The sequence below is a fragment of the Trichomycterus rosablanca genome, chromosome 11 (genome assembly GCF_030014385.1).
Source record: "Trichomycterus rosablanca isolate fTriRos1 chromosome 11, fTriRos1.hap1, whole genome shotgun sequence".
NCBI lineage: Eukaryota > Metazoa > Chordata > Actinopteri > Siluriformes > Trichomycteridae > Trichomycterus > Trichomycterus rosablanca.
Window position 1 is genome coordinate 10,682,754 of NC_085998.1, and position 19,839 is coordinate 10,702,592.

General features: G+C 40.1%; 1 long non-coding RNA gene across 1 annotated transcript in view; it reads right to left on the reverse strand.

Moving 5' to 3' along the window:
* LOC134323089 (uncharacterized) overlaps positions 1-19,839 on the reverse strand; it is a 147,614-nt gene that overhangs the window by 38,618 nt on the left and 89,157 nt on the right. Inside the window, exon 2 of the long non-coding RNA XR_010014008.1 lies at positions 19,343-19,481. This is a non-coding gene — a long non-coding RNA (uncharacterized LOC134323089). The remainder of the gene's footprint in view (positions 1-19,342; positions 19,482-19,839) is intronic.

The window sequence follows — 19,839 nt, forward strand, 5'->3', positions numbered from 1 at the left end:
TGTGCCCATAAATTCGGGCAAATGTACAGGTGTAATCCAGGAAGCTTGCTTGACTGTCAACAGGTTCTCTTGTGTTTAGATAACAGTTCTAATTCATGGCAGACCTGTTCTTTGACTCTTTATGAATTATGTTATGAGCAGCTGTAGTCTAGAGCAGTGGTCCCCAACCACCGGGCTGCATACACCGCGGTACCGGTTTGTGGGTCATTCCCACTAGGTGGGAGCAGCGTCTCATTGCAGCGAAAAAAGCTCAGGATTCACACTGATTTTCCATTCTATAATTATTCTATTTTAAATCTTCCCTCATTTGTTCACTAAGCTGTGACTTATACAACAACCAATGAAGAGAGAGATTGAAATTCTGCCCAAAATCTGAATTCTGAAGCTCTGATTGGTTTATACAGCTGTTTATCAAGGCCTGGACCACGACTGAATCTCTTTAACAAATGAACTGATTCGTTAAGTTGTTTGAGCATGACACCATAATGAAATAGAGTAAGCAAAATGAATGAATCTTTACCATTGATAAGAGCACAGCTCCCTGATTCGATTCCAATGAATAATTTGTTTGAAAAGAGTCGTTTCTGACTCGCTGACTCAGTGATTCAGTTTGAAAGCCCTATTCTAAAGGACAATTTTGTAAATGCTCAACGGGCCGGATCGAACAGCCTAACAGGCTGTAGTTTGCCCACCACTGATCTAGTTCAATTTCTACTTGACATCAGGTGACAGTTTGGGTTTCTTACATAGCTCAGCAAAATTGCAAGTATTTATTAATGCGTTCAGTCACATTAGTCTCATTCAGGGACGCTCAGATTGCCTGAGTTTGAGTCTCAGTGGTGCCACTGAGATTTGTGTTACCGCTGAGATTCGAACCCTGCTTTCTGAGTGGGCCTGCAGACCAATATCATCATTGAGATGTCAATCCTGTGCAGCTACGTATTACTGTAGCAGTGATGGGCTACAGTAAAAAATCGCTGCACCACCGAGTGCCTTTATTTACTTACTTGAACAGTGTTTGCAAAATGAAAAATGGAATGTACTTCATCAAAGTCCACAACATCACTTCCTAAAATCTCTTTCTGTTTCCGAAATGCCTTTTACTTTTGTGCTATAAAAGCAGAAAGATAAATGTTTCTATTTTATTGGTTCTTGGGTTCGTTAAGGCTTTCTGCAGACACTCTAAGATAATCTAAGTGAACACAGGCCCTAAAATGCATAACTTTATGACCACCTCCTCATTTCTACACTCACTGTCAATTTTATCACTACAGAGAGGGTATTATATGGGTGGTAGATTAGTCTCAGCACTGCAGTGACACTGACATGGTGGTGGTGTGTTAGTGTGTGTTGAGCTGGTATGAGTGGATAAGACACAGCAATGCTGATGGAGTTTTTAATCACCTCACTGTCACTGTTGGACTGAGAATAGTTCACCAACCAAAAAGGTCCAGCCAACAGTGCCCCATGGGCTGCGTCCTGTGACCACTGATGAAGGTCTAGAAGATGACCAACTCAAACAGCAGCAATAGATGAGCGATCGTCTCTAACATCTACAAGGTGGACCAAGTAGGTAGGAGTGTCTTATAGAGGGGACAGTGAGTGGACACAGTACTTAAAAACTCCAGCAGCGCTGCTGTGGTGTCCACTCATACCAGCACAACACACACTAACACACCACCACCATGTCAAGGTCACTGCAGTGCTGAGAACGATCCATCAGCTAAATAATACCTGCTCTGTGGGGGTCCTGACCATTGAAGAACAGGGTGAAAGCAGGCAAAAAGGTATGTAGAGAAACAGATCGACTACAGTCAGTAATTGTAGAACTACGAAGTGCTCCTATATGGTAAGTGGAACTAATAAAATGGACAGTGTGTGTAAAAAACAGGAGGTGGTTTTAATGTTATGGCTGATTGGTGTATACTTTAATGGATAAAAAGGTTATAGAAAAAGGAAATAACATGGGTATGATAAAAAACAGCTTTAATATATAAAACCATTTCCACTGACATAGCTCTACAAAGCTTTAAAATGAGATTGAAGGCCTAATTTTGCCTTCCTTGTAATGATCACTCGCTCATTTGTTGCTACTAAATTCCTCTGAGGTTCAGTTACACACAATCAGGCTTAAAAAACCATATGCAATTATTCAGAAAGTACAGGCATGTGCGTCAAACAGCCCGTCAGGGAGCTCCGTCACTCCAGAGATAAGAACAACGAAGCAAATTACTGCAGAAAAGAAAAGCCAGAGTTAGACGTGAACCTTTGCTACACGTCTACATGAAAAAGCACCCATGCCACCGCTTGAGTAACAGTTTGTTTGGCTGCTAGTGCTCCTTCTAATCTCATTAAAACAAGAAAAAAAAGAACCCAGCTACACTAAATTTGACAGCAGTGGCACTGGATAAAATATCTTCTAATTAGCAAAAACTTGGTGTGTGTTTTCCCTAACCATTCAGGGGCAAATGAACACACATCTTTGGTTACGGAAAATGCATCACTTGTTTGTTTTTAAGGCAACCATTAAGAAGTAGCTGGAATTAAAAAACTACACGGAAAATCTGTAAAAAATAAAAAAATAAATACAAATAAAATACATAAATTAAAAAAACATAAAAAAAACAAATACATAAAAATAAATAAGTAAACATAAATAAATAAATAAATAAATAAAAAATAAATAAGTAAAACAAATAAATAAATAAAAACAAACTAAAATATATAAATACAAATGCATAATGAATAAATAAATAAGTGAAACACAAATAAATAAATAAAAACAAACTCAAATGAATAAGTAAAACACAAATAAATAAAAACAATTACATAAATAAATAAATAAATAAAAAACAATAAATAAATAAATAAATAAATAAATAAATAAATAAATAAATAAATAAATAAATAAATAAATAAATAAAGAGAATATGTAGATTTGGCACACTTGAGATTTGACATATGGGTTACATACATTTAAAATCTACAAATTAGGACAAGAATACAGCATGGCTGAATAAAATTTACAATAATAAACCTACAACAAGAAGCAAGAACAGCAATAAACTTTGGTTTCGAAACTATTCCTTGAATGCATCCACACCCCCAAGCTTCCCTTTCCTGATATGACCCTGATTTTCCTGTATGGATGAAAAAAAAAACGCTCTGGAGAAGAGTTTTCTTTAAAGATTTTTGGCCACACTGACCAGAAGTATGTTTAGAGAACAGTAACACTGTACCTGCTGTCAATCACAGTCATGGTAGCAAACTGGTGCGTTGCAGAAAAAGGATGGAATTATGAGAGGATTATGTTCAAATTTATTTCGCTATGGGGTACCCAGGTGGCATAGCGAGATATTCCCCTAGCACACCAGTGATGGGATTCTGAACTCAGCTCTTTTTTAATTTTTGCTTCCGGTCAGCTGGGCACCCCCAGAAGGAACAATTGGCAGTGCCTGTAGCAGACAAAATTGGGTGGGAAAAGACAGACTAATAATAGGGTGGGGACTTCAACACTGTGTAAGGACCCTGGTTAGCAGCCCTGTACAGAAGTGAAAAAATGCAGAGATCAGTGCGTGACTCTCCATGTGATAAACTGGCCTCACATGCAAATCCACCAAAGTATGGATGAATAAGAAGGGGTTGGTGGACTGCACACAAAGGTCAGAGGAAGCATGTGTCAGGGAAATATACCCTCCTCAGATGCAGTCAGGGTCCCCAGCAGCGGAAGACGAATTGGCTATGGGATAAAATCCATAAGCAAATAAAATGAAATAACATAAAAATGATCAGTACAACCTCAAGCCATCAGCTAGAAGCTTGAATCTTGCATGCAACTGTGTGGTCCAAAAGAACAGTGACTACAAATGCACATCAAAACAAAATAATTTAAAATGGCTTAATCAGACCATTAAAAATTCATGTAAATTATATTTTGTAAAATATGGTAAAAACAAGCATCTGTGATATATCTGGTATATATATATAGATACCGGTGGTCCAATTAACCGGATTCGACTGTATATATATATATACAGTGCCTTGCAAAAGTATTCAGCCCCCTTGAACTTTTCAACCTTTTGCCACATTTCAGGCTTCAAACATAACGATATGAAATTGTAATTTTTTGTGAAGAATCAACAACAAGTGGGACACAATCGTGAAGTGGAACGAAATTTATTGGATATTTTAAACTTTTTTTAGAAATAAAAAACTGAAAAGTGGGGCGTGCAATATTATTCAGCCCCCTTGCGTTAATACTTTGTAATACTTTGACTTGCGATGCAAGTCGCTTGGGGTATGTCTCTATCAGTTTTGCACATAGAGAGACAGAAATTTTTGCCCATTCTTCCTTGCAAAACAGCTCGAGCTCAGTGAGGTTGGATGGAGAGCGTTTGTGAACAGCAGTTTTCAGCTCTTTCCACAGATTCTCGATGGGATTCAGGTCTGGACTTTGACTTGGCCATTCTAACACCTGGATACGTTTATTTGTGAACCATTCCATTGTAGATTTTGCTTTATGTTTTGGATCATTGTCTTGTTGGAAGATAAATCTCCGTCCCAGTCTCAGGTCTTTTGCAGACTGCAACAGGTTTTCTTCCAGAATGGTCCTGTATTTGGCTCCATCCATCTTCCCATCAATTTTAACCATCTTCCCTGTCCCTGCTGAAGAAAAGCAGGCCCAAACCATGATGCTGCCACCACCATGTTTGACAGTGGGGATGGTGTGTTCAGGGTGATGAGCTGTGTTGCTTTTACGCCAAACATAACGTTTTGCATTGTGGCCAAAAAGTTCGATTTTGGTTTCATCTGACCAGAGCACCTTCTTCCACATGTTTGGTGTGTCTCCCAGGTGACTTTTTATAGATATCTTTGAGAAATGGCTTTCTTCTTGCCACTCTTCCATAAAGGCCAGATGTGTGCAGTGTACGACTGATTGTGTCCTATGGACAGAGTCTCCCACCTCAGCTGTAGATCTCTGCAGTTCATTCAGAGTGATCATGGGCCTCTTGGCTGCATCTCTGATCAGTCTTCTCCTTGTTTGAGCTGAAAGTTTAGAGGGACGGCCGGGTCTTGGTAGATTTGCAGTGGTCTGATACTCCTTCCATTTCAATATGATCGCTTGCACAGTGCTCCTTGAGATGTTTAAAGCTTGGGAAATTTTTTTGTATCCAAATCCGGCTTTAAACTTCTCCACAACAGTATCTCGGACCTGCCTGGTGTGTTCCTTGGTCTTCATGATGCTCTCTGCGCTTTAAACAGAACTCTGAGACTGTCACAGAGCAGGTGCATTTATACGGAGACTTGATTACACACAGGTGGATTCTATTTATCACCATCAGTCATTTAGGTCAACATTGGATCATTCAGAGATCCTCACTGAACTTCTGGAGTGAGTTTGCTGCACTGAAAGTAAAGGGGCTGAATAATATTGCACGCCCCACTTTTTAGTTTTTTATTTCTAAAAAAAGTTTAAAATATCCAATAAATTTCGTTCTACTTCACGATTGTGTCCCACTTGTTGTTGATTCTTCACAAAAAATTACAATTTCATATCGTTATGTTTGAAGCCTGAAATGTGGCAAAAGGTTGAAAAGTTCAAGGGGGCTGAATACTTTTGCAAGGCACTGTATATATATATATATATATACTGTATATATATACTGTATATATACAGTATATATATATATATATATATATATATATATATATATATATATATATATATACAGTATATATATATATATATATATATATATATACTGTATATATATACTGTATATATACAGTATATATATATATATATATATATTAGCAGCCCCGTACAGAAGTGAGGGAACGTAGAGATCAGTGCATGACTCTCCATGTGCTAAACTGGTTTCACATGCAAATCCAGTAAAGTATGGGTGAATAAGAAGGGGTCGGTGGACTGAGAACATGTCGGAGGAAGCATGTGTCAGGCAAATATACCCTCTTATATACCCTATATATACAGCTTCTTTGTATTATGTTAATATAAAACACATTTTAAATTTAATGCACCCCCCAACAATTGAGACAGGGGCATGTTTACTACTGTTTTGCATCACCTTTCCTATTAATTACATTTAATTCTGGGAAATGAAGACTCTAATTGTTCCAATTTTGCAATTTCAAACTGTCCATTATTGCTTGAGGCCTTCAGCTGCTCAACAGTCTGTAGTTCCCCCAAAATGAGACAGATCTGGAATTTCAGCAAGCCTAACAAGCACACACATACACAGTGTCTACCAAGTTATGCTGTAGTGGTTGTAGTATATGCAGAATGAAGTCTGGCAAGTTACCAATGACACTGGCACTGATTCACCAAAATACCATGACAGTTTCTAAGGTCTGTAAGATTATGGTCACATTTCCACATAGGGCGGCACGGTGGCTAAGTGGGTAGCACTGTCGCCTCACAGCAAGAAGGTCCTGGGTTAAATCCCCATGTGGGGCGGTCCGGGTCCTTTCTGTGTGGAGTTTGCATGTTCTCCCCGTGTCCGCGTGGGTTTCCTCTGGGTGCTCCGGTTTCCTCCCAGAGTCCTACCAAATTGTCCATGACTATGTTCGAGATGAACCACATACATTTGGCTGTTTAGTGTAATAATAAAAAATAATAATAATTAAAAAAAAATCTAAATAAAAATCAGATCACAGAAAGAAAAACAGAGAAAACATGTAGTGCCATTAATTATTATTATTATTATTATTTATTTGTTGTTGTTTTTTTACAGGCATGGACACTGATTAAAATAACAGGCCACAACTGTACATTTAAGAAGTAATGATAGCAAGGCTGTAGTGAACATTTTAATTTAAAAGAAATTGATACTGTTCAGTGAGTTTGCTCCAAGGTACATTTACTTTATTCGTAATTAGCCCATTACTATCGATTTTAAACGTTGTTACTACCTTATCAATGCTTTATATTCATCAAGTAATGGCCCACAATTTAAAGTGCATCCAGCACCAGCCAGTGCAGCGGGTATGAGAATTTATTCAGCACAAAAGAGCAGAGTTAGGAGTTTGACTTTGATAGGGCAATCGATCTGTTTGGAAGAGCCGAGATGTTCTACGGACTGTTACTCAGCTTTTGAGGTTAAATTATTTACAACAATTTAAGCTGAGCCCAGATCGACTCAAGTTAGGGTCATAAAAAATCCCTAATCCTTTTTAAATAGCATTAAATCCTGGATAACATTATTCCATCCTTTAAATTAGGCTTGCAAAATCCCTCTGGTCTGGAAAGCCACCAACCTGCACATATTGGAACCAGCTCTAATCCAGCCCAGCTAATTTTATTAACCAGATGTTTATCTGCACTGAGATGAGCTGAATCAGGAGTGTTTGTGCCAGGTTGGGAGGAAAACACCTGTGCTGATGGTAGAAACACTGTGTGACCAAAAGTCAGACACCTGACCATAAGCTTGTTGGGCATCCTATTTCAGAAACAAATAGAGTGACTTCTATAGAATTATGTCTGTGGGAATTAGTGTCCATTCAGTCAAAAGAGCATTTGTATACCGTAGGACAGTTGTGGCGTAGCGGTTAAGGTACTGGACTAGTAATCCAAAGGTTGCTGGTTCAAGCCCCACCACTGCCAGCCCCACCACTTGAGCAAGGCCCTTAACCCTCAATTGCTTAGATCAGTGGTTCTCAAACTGTGGTACGCGTACCACTGGTGGTACGTGAAGCAGCACGAGGTGGTACGCCAGATAATCTCGGAAAAGTAATTACATGCACCGAAAAAAAAAAAAAATTTAATAATTAAAAAAATGACACAAAATGTGGAAATTACTAATAAAATCTGTTTCAAAGTTCTTATAATTCTGTTTTAATAAAATCAGTTTCATTAAAACGAATGTGTTTTTAAAAATATTCGGGGCTATGCAGGCACCGTACTTCATTACGTCTATACTTCACGTTCGCGGTTTCCATCTCGAAATTTCAGAAAAGTTATCAGTAAAGTTATCAGTAGGTCTCTCGCTTTTATCAGAGCAGATCTGCGTTTGAATCTCACTGATCTCGTTCCTGACATCACAAGGCTGCTCCGCTAAACAGGCGCACTCACTGAAATGGTCAGTAACTGCAGATATACTAGTGATGAGTCGTTCGCGAACGATCCGATTCTATTGAACGGATCTTTGAAATGAACGAAAGGAACCAAGTCTTTTATTTCTGCGCAGTTCTAGACTGTAATCCACCCATTCAGCTTCGCATCAGAGGGAATTAATCGTAAATTGTAATAAGAGCTGTTTATTGTCGATATTCAAATCCGAAACACTTTCAGTATCACGGAGAGCGAGACACACACACACACACACACACACACACACACACACACACACACACACACACACCGAGAGAGAGAGAGAGAGAGAGAGAGAGAGAGAGAGAGAGCTAGTAGTATAATGGCAAATAATTGAGAAATAAACTATAAACTTGTTTAATTGTGTTAAATCTGATTATTTCATGGCGCTTATGTTTTAAAGCAGAAACAAACACAGTCACATCTCTGCACAAGAGAGGATTGTTCTGAAACTTAATGCGATGCAACCACAGTACGTCTCTTCTCTGTAGTTTTTTTCCTTTTGAAGTAACTTTTTTTTCTCGTTTAAGTGTTGTTTGAATTAGGAATACATTTAAGACAAGGTAGCAAAATTTGATATTAATATCGGGGGTATCTTATAGTTTACCCAGTAGCGCCTCCCGAAGAACGAAGAGCCATTTCTTTGAACGGCTCTTTAAAATGAACCGAGCCAAAAGATCCGGCTCCCTTCAAGAAGCCATAATTCCCACCACTAATATATACACACACACCTAATTAATGTGTGCCATATGTGGTTCTGTGATGAGAAACATAGGTGGTACTTGGAAGTTTTGGTTTGATAATGGGTGGTACTTGGTCTAAAAAGTTTGAGAACCACTGGCTTAGATGATATACTGTCAAAGTACTGTAAGTCACTTTGAATAAAAGCGTCTCCTAAATGCTGAAAATGTAAATGTAAATGTATGATTGGCCACTGATATTGGTCAAGAAAGTCGGGCAGTGGTAGCTCAGTGGTTAAGATACTGGACTAGTAATCGGAAGGTTTACTAGAGCCCACAGCCACCAAGTTGCCCTGTTCGGATCTTGAGCAAGACCCTTAATGTATTCAGTCACAATTGTAAGTCGTTCCACTAAATGTTGTAAATGTAAAGCCTTAATTGATGTTCCAGTTCATACCAAAGCTGTCTGTGGGGTTGGGGTCACTGTGCAGGTCACTGGAGTTTCTTTACACAAGCTTTTCTTCATGACTTTATAGACCTTGCTTTGTAATGTTGGGACAGTAAAGAGCCTTCCCTAAACTGCTGCTACAAAGTTGAAAGCATGTTATGTCCTTCATGTAATTGATTAATTATATTATTTATCCCTGTTAGCAATTGTCATGGTTGAAGAACATGAATTAGTAATTACAGTTGTAGAAAGGGTGTCCCAATACTTTTGTCCATATAGTGTAGACACTAGGCCGGCAGATAACACAGCCGAGATTGAAACCTGTACCTCAGTGGTCGTGGGGTAATGTAATAGCCACTGCAAATGGATCTACAAAATTAAATCTTTGAACTAGATTATTTGCTTCCAGGTTGGAGAAAAGCCCATGTGCCTAGTTGAAAATTTGGTATTGAGAAACTCTAGTGGCTGGCACAAAGCCCTGACCTCAGCTTCATTAAACTGAATTTGCACCCAAACTCTCCAGAAAAAGCTCTGGATGCTCTATAACTCTGACTATGATATAGTTATTATTAAAAATAAATAAATAGATCAATTTGAAACATCCAACAGCCCATCCCATATTATTTCCCTAATTATGTTATAATATTGTACTGATTTACATTATTTTCAGTTATTCCACTGTTTGTGTAATATTATTTCTTATATTCTATTATTATACAATGATCTGCAGTAAGGATGGCAGCCAGGGTCCCCAGTCTGGGTCCTTTCCTCCAGATGCTCAGGTTTCCCTCCCACAAGACATGCAGTCAGGTCAAGTGAAGCTACTAAAAATAGTCTGCCCTGTGTGTGTGTCTGCCCAGTGATGGCCTGGCAACCTGCCCAGGGTGTTTCCTACCTTTCTATTCTATTTCATTTAATTTTGTTCATTTATTTCAATTCTGTTTATCCAAATGTCTATTTTCCATCTATTTTCACAGCTATCAGTCTTTAAGACTCTTACCAGTCTAACTCAATCCATCCATCCATCCACTCACCCACCTGTCCATTTATTCATTTATCCAACCATCCATCCATCCATCCATCCAATCACCCCCACCCACACACACCAACAGACCAAACCATCAATCTACCCACCCACCTATCCATCCATCCAACCATCCACTTACCCACCCACCCATCGATTCATTTATTTATTTATATATACATCCATCCATCCACTCACCCACTCATTCATCTTTTTATCCATCCATCCAACCATCCACTTACCCAACACCCATCGATTCATTTATTTATTTATATATACATCCATCCATCCATCCATCCATCCACTCACCCACTCATTCATCTTTTTATCCATCCATCCAACCATCCAGTCACCACCCATCTATCCATTTTACACACATTAATTATTCATTCATTGATTTATCCTTCCTTCATTCCTTCATTCTCAATTAATCTTGTACACTCATTAACAACTATGCATCTATCAATTTTCTCCATAAGCTTTTATTGGTCATTAATGTTGTGAGAACTGACACGGTCCCTCCCTTGCATGGCAATGCAGCATGGGCTTCTCATAAGGAAATATTTAAACACTGGCACTTTTATGGTTTAATTAAGGATCTCTGCTTCATGCCCTAGAGGCCAAAGCAGCCCTGAGCAAATTTATCATTTGCTTAGCTGGATCCGGTGCATGCCGGGTAGCAGAGGGATCACCTCGAAACCTACTTAGCCTCCACCACTGCACTAATTAACAGCCATTGCCTGTGATCATTTTAGCATGGTTACACCTGGCATGATTTTGCTTGGTGATCTGCGTGTTCTGTTCTAACATTTGGGTGGTGCTGGATAATGCAGGTCTAATGACTAACACTCTGCTGAAAATAGCCAGAATTCTACTGTCAAGGTTATTGGACTGGCAGCTAGCTGTGACTAATATGCCATTATCTGTTTTAGCTCAAAAACACACGATTTAACTTCACAGACTATTTGTTATCCATTTTTATGGTTAGATAATAAGATGATCTAATCAGTAATTTGGTAATTAACCATAACCATATGAACATGGTTTGAGTTTATTAAAAGCATGTTGTGCAGGAGGTGAGAAACATAGAACCTGTAATAGGAGCATGTGTGGTTATCTATTGATCTTTTTAACGGGAAGAAACAAACAGATTTATCACAAGGTGAAGATGGTTGTGCTAAAGTGGTTTAGTACTTTAGATATAAGTGTTTGGTAAAGGCACGTGTTCTACTCTGAAGTAATCTTTACATTTTTACATTTTGATTTAAATAAAAATCCTCAAGCTGTACCAAAAGCCATATCAGACAAAAGGCTGCAATTATTATCTATAGGATTATAGGTAAGGCCCTACCTAAATCGCGTCACGGACCATGAAATGAGCCGTTTCTCATGAAATATGCAATTTGCTGTGAAATTCAAAAGTTAAGGTTTGAGTTAACATTTTTAATTAGCGTAGTGTACGAAATATGAGGCGCAATATGCATAATGAAGCGGTCCTAGCAATCATACTACAATTAAGGTAGCGTAAGAGACTTTTCTGTGGTGTAGTGTGCTGACAATGTTTGATGTACGTGTTTATATATTGAGTGCATTTTGTCCCTTTGGGGATTCCAAAGTCAATGGAAAAGTGTACTTGTCTACACTCGTGACCATCTTTCTGTAGTCTGGGCTGCGCCTCAAAAGAACAGGCCAGTAAAGTATTCTGCCCATGATAATTTCTCTATGTACAGATTATTTTCTTCTTTATAAGCTCAGCTAACTATAAAGACGCTCGGTTACATTAGCAATCGGTTAGTCAAAATATCCAAGATGTTGAAGTCTAAACCAGCTAAAAACACGACTCGGGTAACTGAGTTTGAAAAATTCCCAACCAATTCTGTGAATGTGAAGGGGTGTCAAAACATGGATGAGAATTTTTGTCTTTCAACTACGTATTAATGTAGCTGTGCTGTGTTTTGTATATTCCATTGATTCTATCATTCAATTTATGAATGTTATTTAATGACTGCCGTGAAATGTAGCGCTTTTCTTAAAAAATTAGTGAAAGCTATGATTTTTGAAAAACTAGGTCTGTAAAATTAAGCACATTTTCCTCGGAATTTAGTAGGGCCCTAATTATAGGGCATAAAGCTAGTGGAAACCACACTAGTAATAATTGCCAGGCCACTGCTGAGTCTGGTTCCTCTCAAGGTTTCTTCCTGTAAATTTAATTACGGGGGTTTTTCCTTGCCACTGTCGCCCTTGGCTTGTTCAACAGGGTTTTGGTCTGTCTGTCCTGGATGCTGTAAAGTTGCTTTGAGACAATGTCTGTTGTAAAAAATTGCTACACAAATACATTTGACTTGACTTGATAATAAGTGTGGCACAGTGGCTGAGTGGGTAGCACTGTCGCCTCACAACAAGATAGTCCTGGGTTCGATTCCCAGGTGGGGCGGTCCGGGTCCTTTCTGTGTGGAGTTTGTATGTTCTCCCTGTGTCTGCATGGGTTGTCCACGACTGTGTTTGATATAAACTTGTGAACTGATGAATCTTGTGTAGCGAGGGAAAAACATGAAGTTAAAATCCTAATGAAACAAACTTGATAATAGAGCAAAAAAAATCCAAAGCAACCACAATCTAATAAACTTTCAAAAGACCAGAGAAACACATGTTTGCAAAGCCAAATACTGTTTTTGCATACAGTGCATATAGAGCATATATTGGATATTGATATTGCATATAGGGCTTTGCCAAGCAACCACAGTGGGACCCTTGAGAAAGGCTCTCAAACCTCTTGGCTTAAGGGGCAACATAGTATGGCTGAACCTGGGCTCTGACCACAGCTTCCAAATTACCTGGGATTTGTGGAAAGGTGTTGGTGTATATGTACATATGACACAGACATTTTATGCCATTCTATCTATAGGGATTTGTAAATGAATGAATGAATTTATTTATTTTTTATATTGGTGCATGTAATGAAAATATTTTCATTATATTTATATTTATTATATCTATATTTACATATAGAAGAAACTGTTTTTACATCTAAAGCATAGAGTGAAAATCATTTAAATGATCCAGATCTTATAAAACATACAACTGGACATTTCTCTGCATTCCCTGAATCTTTTCACTATACTTTGCACAGTAGATGGTAAAAGACTTAAATTATTTGCAATCTTGCATTAAGACATTTTTTAACTGATTTATAACAAATTTATAGCAAAGACTGAATGTTTGGTTGATCGTTTTTTTATACTCAGGTATCAAACTATTACCTGTTACCATTTTGTCTGCTCATTAGGAAAAATTTCAAAATGATGTAACTTGATGTAAATATTATATCACTCTTATTTCCCCTCGTCTCAGCATTTAAAGTCATTTTGTAAATTTGTTGGTAAAATAAAGGTTCAAAAGAATTAACAAACCACAGATCATTCCTAATAGCACTTTCTGTAGTAGAAAACACATTGCACAATGTTGCATGATATCCTCACAGGCATTTAAACACCAAAACTGCACAAACACACAGACACTTGATCTAAATGTATGTCTCATTATGATAAAGCCTAATTAAGTGTGGATATCACTAACTTCTGTAATTGCCAGCAGTCATATTAGATTAGCCGAGCACGGACTGTTATCTTGAAGCAGAGAACGGAGCAAGCCAAACAAGATGCCTTCAAATGTTAAATCAATTCTTGCTGATTTGGATCTAATCGTTGCCCTAAGCTTGTAATTTAAAAGTAAGGACATAATTATATTATGGTTAATTAAAGACAAAAACCCAATCAGCTGACATACACAATAGGTCTCCTGACTCGACCCTATCATTAGAGCAAAAAAAGTGAAATACACCGAGGCCCCAAAAAAAAAAGTACTAATTTGCGGCGGTTAGGTGGCACAGCAGAGCTGACATCTTGAACTTGGAGTTTGAATCTCAGCTCTGGTACTGGCAGCCTGGGCGCCTACATGGACAATGATTGGCTCATCCATCAGGTTGATTGCCAGAGGGGATTCCTCATAACTGATGCAATTACATCCTCTGGCTGATCGATGGCGCCTGCACAGAGACGGGGGATAACGGGGATCAGTGCATAACTCTCTGTGCATGAAACCAAGCCCCATCTAAACTTGTCTTGTGCAGGTAAAAAGATGCAATCGGCTACTGCACACGTGTCAGAGGGGGCGTGTGTTTGTTGCAGCTCTTCTCCGTCAGAGTAGAAGTCAGCAACAGTACAGAGAAAGGGAAATGCAATCGGGTAACTGGATACGACTAGATTGGGAGGAAAATTGGTACTCACTTGGTTGTGATAGCTGAGATTGGAACCTGAATCTTAGAGGTGGTGAGCTTGAGCAAGACCACTGCACATCCTTAAAGAACATCCATATCACAATTGACGATCATTCCTTTATATTACAATGAATACAATCATTCATTCGGCTGGTTCCGCTAGGGGTCGCCACAGCGGATCATTCGTCTACATCTTGCCCCGTCCTGAACATCCTCCACTGTCACCCTAACCACCTACAGTATATGTACTCCATCAACACTCATAAACCTCCTCATTAGCCTTCATCTTCTCTCCTTGCCTGGCAGCGCCATCCTCAGCACCCTTCCCTTGATAGAACTCTCATTCCTTCTCTGCACATGCCCAGACCATCTTAATCTTTCCTCCATAACTTTGTTCTTGCTTTGGTGGATTCGCACATGAGGTTGGATATTTCGCCTGGAGAGACATGCACTGGCGCATCAGGCTGCTACCCAAGGTTCTTGCACAGTGTTTGAAGACCCCACCCACCTATTAGTCTGGTCTTTTCCCACTCAATTTTCTGGCCAATTTTGTCTGCTGCAGGCACTGGCAATTGTGCCCGCTAGAGGGCACCCAGACGACCGGGGTGTTTCAGAATTTCAGCGGAATGATGTGCAGGCAGAATGTCACGCTGCGCCACCTAGGTGCTCTAATTCCTAATCTTGTCCATCCTCGTCACTTCAACCTCAGCATCTTCGTCTCCACCTCCAGCTCCCTTTACTGTCTGTTTTGTCAGCACCACTGCCTCCAAGCCTTATAACATAGCAGGCCTTACTACTATGTTGTAAACTTACCCTCTTACTCTGGCAGATACCCTTCTATTACAAATCACTCCTGACACTCTATGTCATCCACTCCACCATGCCTGCCCTCTCCTCTTTACCTCTCTACCACACTCTCCATTACTGTATACACAGTCAGAATTAAATTGCATGCACAAGTTATGTCATTTCTAAATATTTTAACATTTAAGTGAAACCTTTAAGGTCAACACAGCCTTGTCACTGTGGTTAATAGTAGATCGAGTAGATCATCACTAAAGTGTTGTTTTAGTAATTATGGTCACTGGTCTCTGTGGCCCAACCACTTCCAGGTTGCCACTGTTAATCCCTTGAGCAAGTTCAAAACCCTCAATTGCTTGGATTGTATTCTGTCACAGTTATAAGTCAATTTGTATAAAAAGCGCCGTCTAAATGCCAACGAATGTAAATCTAAAACCGTAATTGTGGACGTATAATGGTTCTGTATAAAGCTCGAGATTAGGCGAGATGTTACACAATGAGATCAAGTAGAGAGCATTAGGTGCTATAATCTTCTGTTTTTAATAGTGAGCTGTACTCTGCTGAATAGGCAAGAGCAGAAAGTGCAATTAGGTATTATTCATCACATTATAGCATGACGACGTGCTCAGCTCCATTCTGCTGCTACTTTACCCTAAGTCTCTTGTACATCAAAGGGAATTGAATCCCTAGTAGCATGTATTTTGAAAAAATGTTATTGCATGTAAAACATATAGTGAAACATTGCATATAGAGCATATATTGTATATTGATATTGCATATAGGGCTCCACCAAGCAGCCACAATTGGGCCATTAAGAGAGGCTCTCAAACCTGGCTGAACCTGTGCTCTGACCCCAGCTTCCAAATTACCTAGGATTTGTGGAAAGGTGTTGGTGTATATGTACATAATACGACGGATTGGCTGGAAGTGGTGTCCACATAATTTTGTACAAATACTGTACTTTTAATATGTTCATCCTCTCACACACTATCTTGTTTGATTTTATTCCTATTACTCACTCACTTTCTTAACCGCTTATCCAATTAAGGTCACTGGGGGTGCTGGAGCCTATCTCAGCTTTTCAATGGGTGCAAGGCACACAGTAACACCATGGATGGGGCGCCAGTCCATCACAGGACAAACACACATACACACTCACCCATTCACCTAGGGCAATTCAGTGTCTCTTATGACCCTGACTGCATGTTTTTGGACTGTGGGAGGAAACCGGAGCTCGCGGATGAAACCCACGGAAAGGACCCGGACCACCCCGTCTGGGGATAGAACCCAGGATCTTCTTGCTGTGACACTACAGTGCTACCCACCAAGCCATCGTGCCCACTACAGATGTACGGTACAATCAAATTATTTCGTGGCGTATCCCAGCTTGTTTGGAAGCTGGGGTCAGAGCACAAGGGTCAGCCACCCTGGACCACTGTACAGCGCCCCCTGGAGCAGAGAGGGTTAAGGGCCTTGCTCAAGGGCCCAACGGTGGCTCAACCTTTTAATTAATAGTCCAAAGCTCTAGTCACTAGGCTACCACTGTCCCTAAATGGATACGATCTCACATACAACCTTATTTGATTTTATTCTTATTATTTATTTTATTTTTTTTAATTCGTGATCCACATACCAGGCTTGGCACAGTTTTTTTTTTTCCCTCTTTTGGCACAGGACTGGCACTGAGAGCGCACTGACAAGTGCATTTGCCAATGATTAGGCTGTATCTGACCAATCAACATTTGCCAATCATGTACGTGCAGACAACCAACTGAACAATGGCACCATTAAGAATCGAACCCTGGCCACTCAGGTGGCACAGCAGTAAAATACGCTAGCACACCAGAGCTGGGCTCTGCTATCCGGCTGGGCTGGGTGGCTATATGCACAACGTTTGGCTGTTGTTCGTCCAGGGAAGGGAGCTGGATAGGGACCTTATAACTGATGCAATTACGACCTCTGTTGGCTGGTTGATGGCGTCTGCACAGAGTAGAGGAATAATGCTGATCAGGGTGTGGCTCTCCGTACACAAGGCTGATCGGCATATGAACTTGTGCAGGTGAAAAGATGCAGTCGGCTACTGCTCACGTGTCAGAGGGGGTGTGTGTCAGTTCGCTCTCCTCAATCGGGCGGGGGCCAGCACCAGTAGAGAGGAAGCATAATGCAATTGGGTAAAAATTGGACGTGCTAAAAATGAGGAGAAAAAGGGAGAAAATGCATAAAAAAAGAGAATCAAACCTTGGATCCCCATATCGCAGCTGTAATGAGCTGCCATACTTTACCGCTGCACCACCCTAGCACCTTGTTTGATTTTATTCTTATAAATATGAAAAATAAAGCATTCATTTACTGTCCGTCCCTTCATACCTCCCACCCAATCGTCCTATTTATTTATTTTTTTTAAGCATTTTCTCCTCATTTTCCTCCCGATTTAGCGCACTCAATTTTGTCTTCCGCTGCTGAGAGATACCAGATTGCATCCGAGGAGAGCACATCGCTGTACACACCTTTTCCGACACGTGAACAGCACTCCTCTTTTCGCCCCTGCATTCTGCACAGGCGTCTCTTCCGCCAATCAGGGTCCTTACGCATCGTATAAAGACCCACCCACCCACACATAGTCCGGCCTCCACCCTGCAGATACGGTGGCCAATTAGTATCTGCTGTAGGCACTACAAATTATGCCTGCTAGATGGCGCCCAGCCGACCGGTGGCAACACCGAGTTTTGAACCGAGGAGTTCAGAAACTCTGCGCTGGTGTGCTAGTGGAATATCCTGCTGCGCCACATGGGCGCCCCGTCCTATTATTTTTTTACTAACACTTGCAGATCTTTCTATATCTAAAAAAATTGCGCATAGAGAGACACACACTGGCGCCTTGGGCTGCTACCCAAGGTCCTTGAACAGTGTTTGACGACCCTGCTCACCTATTAGTCTGGTCACCCCCCCGCCCCCACCCCCAATTTTTTGGCCAATTTTTTGGCCAATTTTTTGGCCAATTTTTTGGCCAATTTTTTGGCCAATTTTGTCTGCCGCAGGCACTGCCAGTTCTGCCTGCTAGAGGGCACCCAGCTGATCGGGAAGTACAGAATTTGTGCAAGCGGAATATTTCACTGCGCCACCTGGACGCGCTAATTCCTAATCTTGTCCATTCCTGTCAGTCCAACCTCAGCATCTTCGCAGCGTATGAAGAAGATCCACCCACCCACACATAGTCCGGTCCTCACCCTGCAGATACGGCGGCCAATTAGTATCTGCGGCAGGCACTACAAATTATGCCTGCTAGATGGCGCCCAGCCGACCGGTGGCAACACCGAGTTTTGAACCGAGGAGTTCAGAAACTCAGCGCTGGTGTGCTAGCGGAATATCCCGCTGTGCCACATGGGCGCCCCTGTCCTATTATTTTTATACTCACATTTGCAGATCTTTCTATATTTATATTCTTTTTTCTTGCTGTCGACTGTTCTTCAAACATGACATTTTTGGTACAGCTTGATTAAAAATATAATCCCGAGTTCCCTGCTGATTTCTTAAATGCTTGACATATTGCATTGAAAAAAATAATAAAATAAAATAAATAATAATGGTGGTAATAAAAGAGAAACTGTGAATTAAAGAGACAAGAATCAGAAGAATTGTTATTTACAATACATTACTGAACAGGAAAGCAAATATCAAGTCAGAGGTAATAATGATTCACCACTAGCATCATTTATTCTCTAAAGAAGTGCCTTTTATCAGTCAAACATTTTTAAACGTTGTTCATTTTGCAAATGCCAAAAGAAAACTTTTTTTTCCGAGGTGTATTTTGTTTAAAAGCGCCCACGGCATTTACTGCGTGTGTGTCAACTACCCATTAAACTTTTTGGCTGCGAACAGTGCTGTCAGTGTGAACTCAGTGTACAGTCGTAAAGTACATAAAGAGCCGTTTTCCTTTTTTTTTTCCTGTTTACAGCTTTATTCCGTAAAACAATCGAGACACAATTTTAAGCTTTGAGCGTACCTCTGTGAAGCAATCGTCCCAGATTATTCATGCTTTGTTGGAAGACGATGGGGCACGGCGAGCTCTGCCTCCTCTAGCACTCCCTCGTGGGCGCTGGATAACCGAGAACGGGTGTGAGGAAGATCTATAAATGGATCTCCTGACAAACAAGAAGAGAAGCAGAGAAGGAAAGAGATGGAGAGAGACAAACAGAGGGAGGTATTAGGAGGATAGATCAGAGACTCATTCGAGAAACAGAAGCGAGAAATGTGCCAGGCTGGTGCGCTCAGAGAAGAGACGCCCTAGAGAAAGTGGAATATGACGCATTTTAGAGTTCAGATGATCTGAATTCAGATGGTGTCCTTAAATCATCTTTTCCACAATACATGGACTCCTGACTTCTAACTTCTGAATGGTAAATTGCTAACCAGAGCACATAGAGTAGTTATTAACAAACACTGGCAGTAGAATGGGTTGTACCATAGTGCTCAGTAATATTGTTTGTTTTTGTTTATTAG